The following is a 10244-nucleotide window of genomic DNA, read 5'->3' as shown; positions in this document are numbered from 1 at the left end:
TTATATTAAAAAAATAATATAATGTATATATAGATAGCAATGATATACATTATATTATTATTTTATTTATTGTTCTTACATATACTCAGTATGTAATCATGTATAAGGTGTAAGTAAGCGCGATCACACTGCTTTGGCCAATATATTGTTTAACCTGAAAATTGTCAGTAGCATAATAACACACAAATAGGGGAAACTTATTTTATTTGTGCCGACGTTTCGGCCTAAATTTCAGGCCTTCACCGAAGCTGAAAACAAAAAACGAGATAACAAAAATGTAGTGAAAAAACTCTTTTAGTATCATTTTCTATCTTCTTAATTTCTAGTTATACAGTTTAATTATTTTCCCACTATATTATGATTGTTATCTCGTTTTTTGTTTTCAGCCCTGAAATTTGGTCGGCAAAAATGAAATAATTTTCATTTATTGGTGTTATTGTAACAACAAACGCATCCTAATGAAAAACGTTTCTAACGTTAGTGAGTTAACTTTTCGCTTTTAGAAAAAAAGGCAAAACGTTAAAATATGGACAATAAGACACCAGGACAATCTTTTTAAAAACAAATTAACAATTAACAATTTACGATTTGAGATTTAGGAATCCCCAAATAAAACAGTAATGGTAGCACAGATCATTAAAATATTTTTAAAATAAAATTTAACTAAGAAATCAATCATGATAACTTTTAATTGTAAGAAGCTAAGACGGAGCTGGTATCTGTTCTTGAGAATTCAACAAGCCGGAAGATGCGTAATATTTCATGTTTATAGTCGGAGGGGTGGGAGAAGGGGAAAGAGAGGGAGATATAGAAGTCAATATGATATTAGTAATATAGTACTAACAAACAAACCTATAATATTATATAAGTAATACCGGTGGCGTAACCCTTTAGCTACTATATTAATTTAAAATCATTTTAATAGTCCAACAATGCCCCCGCATCTGGTACGATTATGTAATTTCAATCGTATTAAACCTCTATCCTTCTTATAAAACCAAAACATATGCATCTAACCTACGAAAGCGTAATAAGATGACATTTTTTGTTGTATTTATTTTTAATTGATCATTTAATTAATTATTTTATTTTTGTTTACTTTAACCAAGAATCGTATGACTTGATCGGGAATGATTAAATGACTATTATTATTAAAACATAGTACTGCCTAAATTATATTCGTAACTTAATAACTCAATAATTGTAAAACTTCAAATAAACAACCAAGAAATTCCGCTGCTTATATTTCATAAAACATAATATTAGAGAGAAAAAATTTAAAGTAATACATGACGGCATATTATGAAATTCGAGTTAAGTATGTTTTAACTAAAATAATTTGTTTTTCATAAAACGGAATAAACACCTAGTATCTTCCTTTCCAACCTAAACATGTTGGAAGTGTTTGATTAAATTAAAAAATAAACAAACGCCAAACCTTTGATGTAGAGTGGGTGATGATTGTATCCATAAATCGTCAGTTGAAAAAAAAAAAAAAAACAGTACACTTTTCTTTTTATTTAATATTTTTTTTCAAAATTTGTAGAATTTTCGATGTTAACTCTTGGAGTACTTCACTGTTAAAAAGTTTTAATTCATTTTGAACGCGGTTACAGACAAAATAATCATGAAAAATAAAACAGGGGAATTCCAATTAAATTTTCCCCCGAAAAAAAGAAGCACGGAAGTACAGGGTCGATGTCCTAGATCAATTAGGCCAAAATTATAACATCGATGCTACATGTGTCAAAGAACAAGATATACATAAAAACAACAGAATGAGAAAATGTGGGTGAGTGTTTGAGAGAAGTTTTTATGAACTGTTGTAAACATTAAACTTTTACATGAATAATAATTTTAATTTCTTAATAATTGTTTTTATTTGCTATTTAATCCCATCGGTAGGTGATAGTGAACAAATTCTGAATGGTTACAGACCAACCAAATTAAGATTTTGAATTAATGGAAACAAAAATAGGAGACAAGTATTGAACTAGGAACCTTCCGGAGACTAATGAAAAATTGATACGAATTCATTAAGTTTTCTTTGAATGAAGTTCGTGCTTTTCAATCAGAATAAATAATTCAAGGTTAAAAATTAAAAGCGACAAATCTTATTCAAAATTAAAAACACCTGTAGTTTTCCTGAAAAACCAAAATTAGATAATAGTATTAATGAAATATAGTAATTTTATTATGGTCACTCAAACCTCAAATGAAATTCTAAATTATCCATTTCTAAGCTAACCATAAATTTATTGGTTTATTTTTCATTTAATACAAGTATTTTTTTTAAGTTCTTGATATGTGTAAATTTTATGAAAATATTTTTAGTTATGCTTAAATATATAATATATAGGAAGATGGTCAGGGTATATCAATTTTTACGGTCAACTATATATACATAAATTAAATATATAATATTTAATTAACCTTCTATAACCCAGCAATTTATTTTTTAAGAACAATGAAATCATGAAGATGAAAATTTATTTAAAGAATTAGTGAATAAAGGGTGGTACTTGCATAGTTATGTAAGTAACTGAATAAAGATAAGGTCCCATATTCAGGGAACCTATTAACAATAATTGAATAGTATTCATTTAGATACCTGCAAAAATATCGAACTAACAAGCCAAACATAAAAAAAGTAGATGTTTTATAATTATTGTTATCATCGACAAGCAGATGTTAACGAGTTCTTAACAAAAAAACAGATGGGGTCAAAATGGCTTAAACTCAAAATGGGATAACTAAGTAAATAGCTTCATATATATTTAAGTAGCATAATAATAATTCTACAGATTGTAATAACTACCAATCGATTTGCAAACCTTGTCCCTTATGTGAAGCCATGCATTATTGATATTTATTTTTTTGTTTTTACTTCACTTTGAGCCTAAAATATATTACTTTGAGGAGACTTGATTTAACTTAAAACAATCAGAAATAGAAACATTTAATTTATTTTTCTAAAGTCTTACTGCAACCACAAAATGTAAATTCATAGACCTGGTCATACAATTCAGGAATATGCATTCTTTAATTCTATAAGACTGAGTCAATGAATAATTGATTGAACGAAAAAAAGAAATAGATAGACTGATTTATTTAATCAAGAATAAACATGTAACAAATCAGCCTCAATAAAAAAATGTTAATACAATAAATAGCTTAAAGTATTATAATTATTTAATCTTAAGATTGGAAATGAATATTGCTCAATAATTACAGAGCAATAATTTATTATTTGTGTTATATTAAAAACAAAAATATGATTAATGAAACATCAATCATATATATAACAAATAAAAATTATCTAGAATAACAAACAAAATATTGTTCACTAAGGAATAAATTTTTGTTCAAATAAAGGTGTTTGCAATCTAGCTTGATGCTTGAATGTACATTATCAACAGTTGGTGCAGAAAGGAAGTACTTACTTTTGGGTATAGGACCACATTCAAACTTTCAGAGCTAATAAAATAAAAAATAACACTCCTAAGTTAGAAATTACTACACACATAATTGTTACGTAAGTACACAATGATTAATTTATCATAAGAAAAACAAACCAGTAGCTACTACTCTCAAATTATCATCCAACATTCTCAAAGAAGGTTTATTTAAAACAAATGTAAAAGTGATTTTGAACAAAGCATGGAGTTTACTACATACTTCATTGAGGTTAAAGTCAACATAGAGATGGAAAAAATAAATTTGCTTTAATTGATGAAATGAAAGTTATATTTTAAATGTCTCAATAAACATGAAGAATAAGGCAGCAAAAATATTTACAAAAAAATAAATAAATAAAACCTGTAACACTACAACCAAAGAAGCCTCTTGAATTTAGTTCTTGATAGGGAATAGGTGTTTTTAACCAATGGTCATGCAAGGAGGTGATCTGGCTAGGATATCATACTCAATCATGTTTTTCTCTTAATTAGTTAAAGAATCAGACACTCACTCCATACAGGCTAAGTATGCCTCATGAACATCTTTCAACCCTAGTTCAATCATTTTTTACCCACAGCTTAGGTTCGAAACTAGAACCAGAGGTGGGAACCCATGACTGCCTGAATCTTTGGCCGCATTACACACATACTATGGTATTCTCAAGAGTAATACCAATAAAACCTATTCATAAAAATATTTGGACATTTAGTTTTTAATACAATATAACATTCATAAAAAATAATGCAAACCAACAAGCTACATTATGTTTTAAGGAAAGTATTATGTATACATCGATGAGTTTAAATTAATCAAAAGTATAATAAATCAACCTCCAATTTCATTATGATGAATTATCTAAAACATCTATCAGAAAAACGAACCAAAATAAATTAAATGAAATAAAATTTCCACTGATATTAACGTACCCATCAAAGTATGCATAAGTCAAAACAATATTTAAATTTTGAGTTGAAACATTATAAATGGAAAAAACTACATATTAACAAATATTTAAAAATAAACCAATTTTAATATCTCACAACATTTTTTTTAAATACTTTAAATATGGTACAGTAAAAATAACATATTTTTATAGTGAATCCACAGGTAAATTTTTATGACAACATACACATAGAATAATATTTATAAAATAACAGAAATTTACAAAAGCAATATGGATTAAACAACTAGTAACAATTAGAGAACGACTATCTATAGATAAATATTCAATATGAAAAACAAAAATATATCTCAAGAAGGAAAAAATTACAAATACAAATAATTACTGATATTATGATCTACTAATAAATGAAATAAATAAGAACCTAAAGACACAACTAAACCTATGAAAACTAAACATGTTTTTAGCTTCAGGCCATTAACAACACTGCGAAGAAATTCGCAAAGCTACGCATCAATCTTTGACATAATGGTTCAATTCATTTCCTTTCAGTTACTGAAATAAAAATTAAGATGAGCAGGTCTCAGTGATAATATTATTTAATTTTAGGACCATACATAACATATGTTTTCAAAGTTTAAGTGGAAATAAGTATACTAGAGTATTTGACAAAACTTTTAAGACAGTTTTAAAAACAAAAACATTTTTCATATAGATTCAACTATTTCTATTCTAGACGAATACGTAGAAGATAATGCACAGCTTTCCGACATTCTAGAACTTAAAATTACTTTAACCAAATACTCATAGAAAAGAAGAAGATGGTACACTAATTCCATATTTGTATTTAATTTATAGATCAGGATATCATTAAAATAGGCTGTGTTTTAAATATGAGATCACAAATAAAGAATATATGAGATATAAAACAAGTTATGTTAAAGTTGTCAGTTTACATAACCTGTAGTTAAGAACAATCGGTTTCAGTTTGTGATGGTAAATAAAACCAATATTCCTGCAGATCATGAAGTATATAAATGGACATTAAAACTATAATTGTAAAACTCCAACCACATAGACATAAAATAACAGTTTAAGCTTCCTTAAAATACTATTTATCAATAAGAAGAACAGTATAAAGTCATCAGATAACAATCAAATTAAACCATTACAAGTGACAAAGAGTAAATTTACTAATTCCAAATTAATGTAGGAACAATTATTAAATACATAGCAGATGACAAAAGGAGTTTTTAAGTTTTTAAAACCGAACTTTAATTTATGTAATTAATTAGTTTGCCATGTTAAGATTGCCTGTTAAAAACAAATTTTCCTAAATATCATTAATCTAATGACATTAAAATCAACCGATTTATTAAGCTACTACAAATAAAAACATGACAATATTCCGTGTTTAATAATAAACATTCCAATCCATAGTGATAAATAGGATAAAAATGATCAAATTAAAAGTCCACAGATAATTAAAGCAATTAGGGAAACATTATTTGTTTATAACTTGCAATGTAAAAAAAACATATTGGTATAATTAAATTTTTAAATATGACAGAATGTATCTTTCAGCAAACAGAGGAATGTTTATTAAAGAACTATCATAACAAAACATACAATGGATTCATAATATTCTAAGAAACAGTGTTCATTGGAATGGTCACTTCAAGTGCAATAAACATGAACTATAAACAAGAATAATTACAACTGATAAACATTTACGGCACGGTTCAATCTATAACCCAGAATAATAAACAAATCACTGGTATTAAATAGTAGCGTTTATAAAATGAATAATAGCGTACATAAAGTGTTTACCTTGAAAAGGATAATCCCTGAAACTTCTTTCAAGATCAAAGCATGCACTGTGTTTAATATTCTTGATTTGACGTCACAATTAAATAGAAATATTTAAAATTTTTAGAACACAATATAGTAAAATACATATCATTCCGCCACTAATATATACAATATAAATTTTCTTAAATTAATAAAAAGAACCAAACTAGGAAAAACTCATAACAGAAACGTTTATTCAAAACACTTGGCTGAGAAATGTTCACTAGAAGAGATAAGATGATGTCATAGTGACATCATTGATCGCCAACATACAGGGTCTCAGGCAGAAGGCTATGTTTGACCTTGCTTTCTTATGTTTTGCCGGATAGTTCTTATCCTTAGGATATCGTACATTGACCTTCAGTTCATACCTCATGGAAATTAGATCATCTGCAAATGACAGATTGCTAAATAGTACCTTCTAGGCAGAAGGTTAAATAGATATCTTAATAAAACCTTACATCCTAAAATGTTTTATCTATGATAACAAATTTTTGATATAGTTGTTTTTCTCTATATGTCTCGAATACTATATATTGTGATTATTTAGTGAAAGGCGTTACTAGCAATATTATATCAAAGATCAACGAAATGACTGCATATTACAAAAATAATGTAATTAAGAAATGAAGAAGTTAACATTATGAAGGCACTGGATAGAATTCTTATCAGTGGAATATTTTTGTCTGGTAGTAAACAACTGCTCCTTAAGGTTCTAGAGTGTTACTTCCCTTAAGTTTATAATGGTACTCTAGAATAGGTTTGAATCTAGTCGTGGCTCGTATTTAAAGATTCTATTGTGAATTATCTTGATTTATTTGGTTACTAGACTCCTTTTCTATCGTAGGTGTTAGTGATTTCTTTGGATTCTGTTGTATGGTTGTTAATAGTTAAATATTCGTGCTTAATAGAAAGTATATTAAGGTATATATTTTTATTCTTTTTTTAACTGAACTATATATTGAATCATTTAAGTGTCAAATTTTTTTTATCACCATATCTTTTGACATGGAGAAATTTATAATATATTTCAATATTTACTTAATTTCATAATAGGACAAAACATATGGGCATAATTTGTAAAATATTCCTTGTAGTAGATATCCAAGTTTCTTCACTTCTTGGAATAATTCTTAGGTAGATTATTACCAGGTTATATGTTGGGATTACCAGTGAACTTAAATATTTCATATTGGAAGAAGATAGTTGGTCTTATGAAGTAAATTGTAAGAAGATAGTCCGGGTGGTGGTCAATAAAGGTATCAAAATAGTAAAATAAAACTGTTTATAGTTAAACAAAGTGAGACGAAACTTTAACAATAAATAGTTTTCTTTTACTATTTTGAAACTTTTATTGACCGTCACCCAGACTATCTTCCTAAAATTAAAGATTTCATTAGTAATTGAATTTAGGAATATGGATAATTGGTTAACATTAACAGTGAACTCTCAGAAAAAGTAGTATAGAAGTCTGAGATTAAATATCGAAGACTAGATTTACCATGAATCAAACTTGTAACATTCTTGCATAAACATGAGTAGTTATTATCCAAATTTGTACTAGTACACAAGTGTCATTCCATCTTGGCAATGGGATGTATACTCACTTAATCTCGGTAAGGAAACAGTCAAACATTGTTGTCTGTTATAATCAGACACCATCTAGTTATTTGTATTTATTTAAGCTAATTTTGCCTGAACCTCAGCTGAAAATGATCTGCTATCACTATAAGTCATATGAGCTTAAGTTTTAAAATATCAATGTTTTCTATATATTCTTGTTTCTGTGCTTGTTGGGATATTTCTTAATCCATTAGTGGTTATAATTTTTTTATCAGGAATTTTGATAACAATTCATAAAAAATTGTCTTTACCAAGGCGTTTTAAGTAATGTCATCAGACATCATTTCAGAGTCCAGTGAGGCCCTGTTGTGAAAACACCATACCATCTACATACCATGTCATATGATACAATATGAAAAAAATTACATTAATGCTCTGTTTTTATTGTATATTTACGTTATACAATTGATAATTACAATAATTAGCAATTATAGTATTTGAAATAGTCGGTTATTTATTTTATTTTATTGTTGAGTATTCCTGTGATATTCAAAAAAACATTTTTCAATAATGCAATACTACAGTTTGAACATTTTAGAAAAGTAGTTAAATGGCACAAGACACGTCTCATTATTTTCTTGTTGATGTATCTGATGCTGATGATAAAAAAGGAAAAATATATGAACAATAAAACTGACCTAATTCCACAATAAATGCTTAATAATACATAATACAATATTATGTAGTCTTTTCCCTGCAATATAGATTGAAGTTAATAGTGGCTTGGCTAAATACCTCCCAAATGCCAATAAGTCCATTTTTGGTTGGTTAACGATATCTTCCTCATTTGGTAGTATAGGAGCCTATCATTTTGTTCTAGTACATCTAGTAACCAAAGAAATACAGACCTGTACTCTTTTTCGAATCTCAAATTGGTTCTATATTTGTCTACATGTTGGTTCATTCTATGAGTTCCACCAATACTTTTGTTGTTGCACTTCATTATTTGTGGCTCCAGAATTAATGAATATCTTCCAGTATTGAATAAAGGGAATGTGCCTTATTTTTTTATACTGCTGTGACAATGGAATCATCATTCCATTTGTAAAGCAGAGAGGAATTTATCTGTTTTTATAAGTTCCCCAATTAGTTTTTCCAAATTAGATTGAGGACACTTTTCAACACGATTAGACCTTATCATGTCTGTGATCCCAGCTCCTGTAGAAGTTAATATTGTACTATTCACAACAATATAAACTAATTGTCGGTATAAATGGACGTGGGAATAATTTTACCTCTCTCTCTCTCTCTTTTTTTTATTTTTTTTTTATCCTTCTTTCCCCCCACTGTACCTTAGGGCAACCCTATATCAGTGGTACGTTCCAAACTTCCTAACACTTTAATATTCTGTCAAGAAAGGACTCGGTCACCAAGCTTCCTGCATCACAGGAAGCAAAGTTCCCAAGTGTTCAGGCCTGCACTCACGTTGGTCCAAATATCTCTGGACCAAAGTGAGGCATTGCTTAATCTTTATATCAATGGGGCACTAATTTTAACAGCAAAGCTATTTGGGTTGCCTGCAACTGGAGAGCTGTTCCCACTAAACAGGGCTCCAGTAACTTCCTACCTACATTCAAGTGGGTCTGCTATGTATACATAGAATTGTTACATACTTATGATTGTTACATTTGTAAACATATAGTCAATTATATTAGTCATTTTGTAATCAGGCTTTTATTTGGAACACCTTTGCAAACTTTTTGAATGCCCCAAACATATCGGGAGTCGCCACGAGTTCTTCTAGAGACTTAGGGGGCCAATCAAGCAAGGAGAATTCACCTGCTAAAGCGAGTCTGGCACAAGTGTACATAGGGCAGTCAAAAATAATATGTTTTACGTCTTCCACGGCTCCGCAGTTACAGTTAGGATCATTCCTTTTTTTGAAGAAGTGTTACTTTGAATTTATGTTGCCATGCCCTGTAAGAAGCTGTACCGTCCAGTGGTCTGTCTCAACCCATTCATTTTTTACCCTTTTTCTGACATCTGGGAGGAACTCATGAGTCAGTCTTCCAGTTGCACAGTTATCCCACCTCCTCTGCCATTCTGATTAGACAATGTCATCTATTCTACTAGAAACTTCCTCAAATCTTCCGCTAGAGCTGACAAAACAACTTGACCCAACACGGGCCGGCAAGCCTTTCTTAATATTGTACTTGGCGATGGCAATCTGGATTTGAAGGTCTATTGGCAGTTGACCCATAATTACTTGCAAGGCTGAAGTTGGCACAGTCCTATAAGCTCCATTCACAAGTAATAGAGCTCTCCTCTATTGTTTATTGTGCCTGTTCCAATAATTTAAGATGTGAGTACGTGAGATTTTGTCCCCAGGCAGGTACAGCATATAGGGCGATTGGCAAGAAGGAAGCTTTGTACCAGGGCATTCAAAAAGTCCTGTCGTTTTTCGTTTGTT

General features: G+C 29.1%; 1 protein-coding gene and 1 long non-coding RNA gene across 2 annotated transcripts in view; one reads left to right on the top strand and one right to left on the bottom strand.

Annotated features, from left to right (window-relative positions):
• Positions 1 to 6634, bottom strand: part of Mef2 (myocyte enhancer factor 2) — a 364222-nt gene extending 357588 nt beyond the window's left edge. The window contains exon 1 of the mRNA XM_067052185.1: positions 6191 to 6634. The gene's annotated coding sequence lies outside the window, so the exon portion shown is untranslated. The remainder of the gene's footprint in view (positions 1 to 6190) is intronic.
• Positions 6635 to 6847: 213 nt separating this feature from the next.
• LOC106683470 (uncharacterized) overlaps positions 6848 to 10244 on the top strand; it is an 11213-nt gene continuing 7816 nt past the window's right edge. Inside the window, exon 1 of the long non-coding RNA XR_001343555.3 lies at positions 6848 to 7135. This is a non-coding gene — a long non-coding RNA (uncharacterized lncRNA). The remainder of the gene's footprint in view (positions 7136 to 10244) is intronic.

Source organism: Halyomorpha halys, unplaced genomic scaffold, assembly GCF_000696795.3.
Source record: "Halyomorpha halys isolate HHAL.00 unplaced genomic scaffold, Hhal_1.1 Scaffold27.1, whole genome shotgun sequence".
Lineage (NCBI taxonomy): Eukaryota > Metazoa > Arthropoda > Insecta > Hemiptera > Pentatomidae > Halyomorpha > Halyomorpha halys.
The sequence above is the reverse complement of the archived record's forward strand: the minus strand, read 5'-3'. Positions and strand labels throughout refer to the sequence as shown.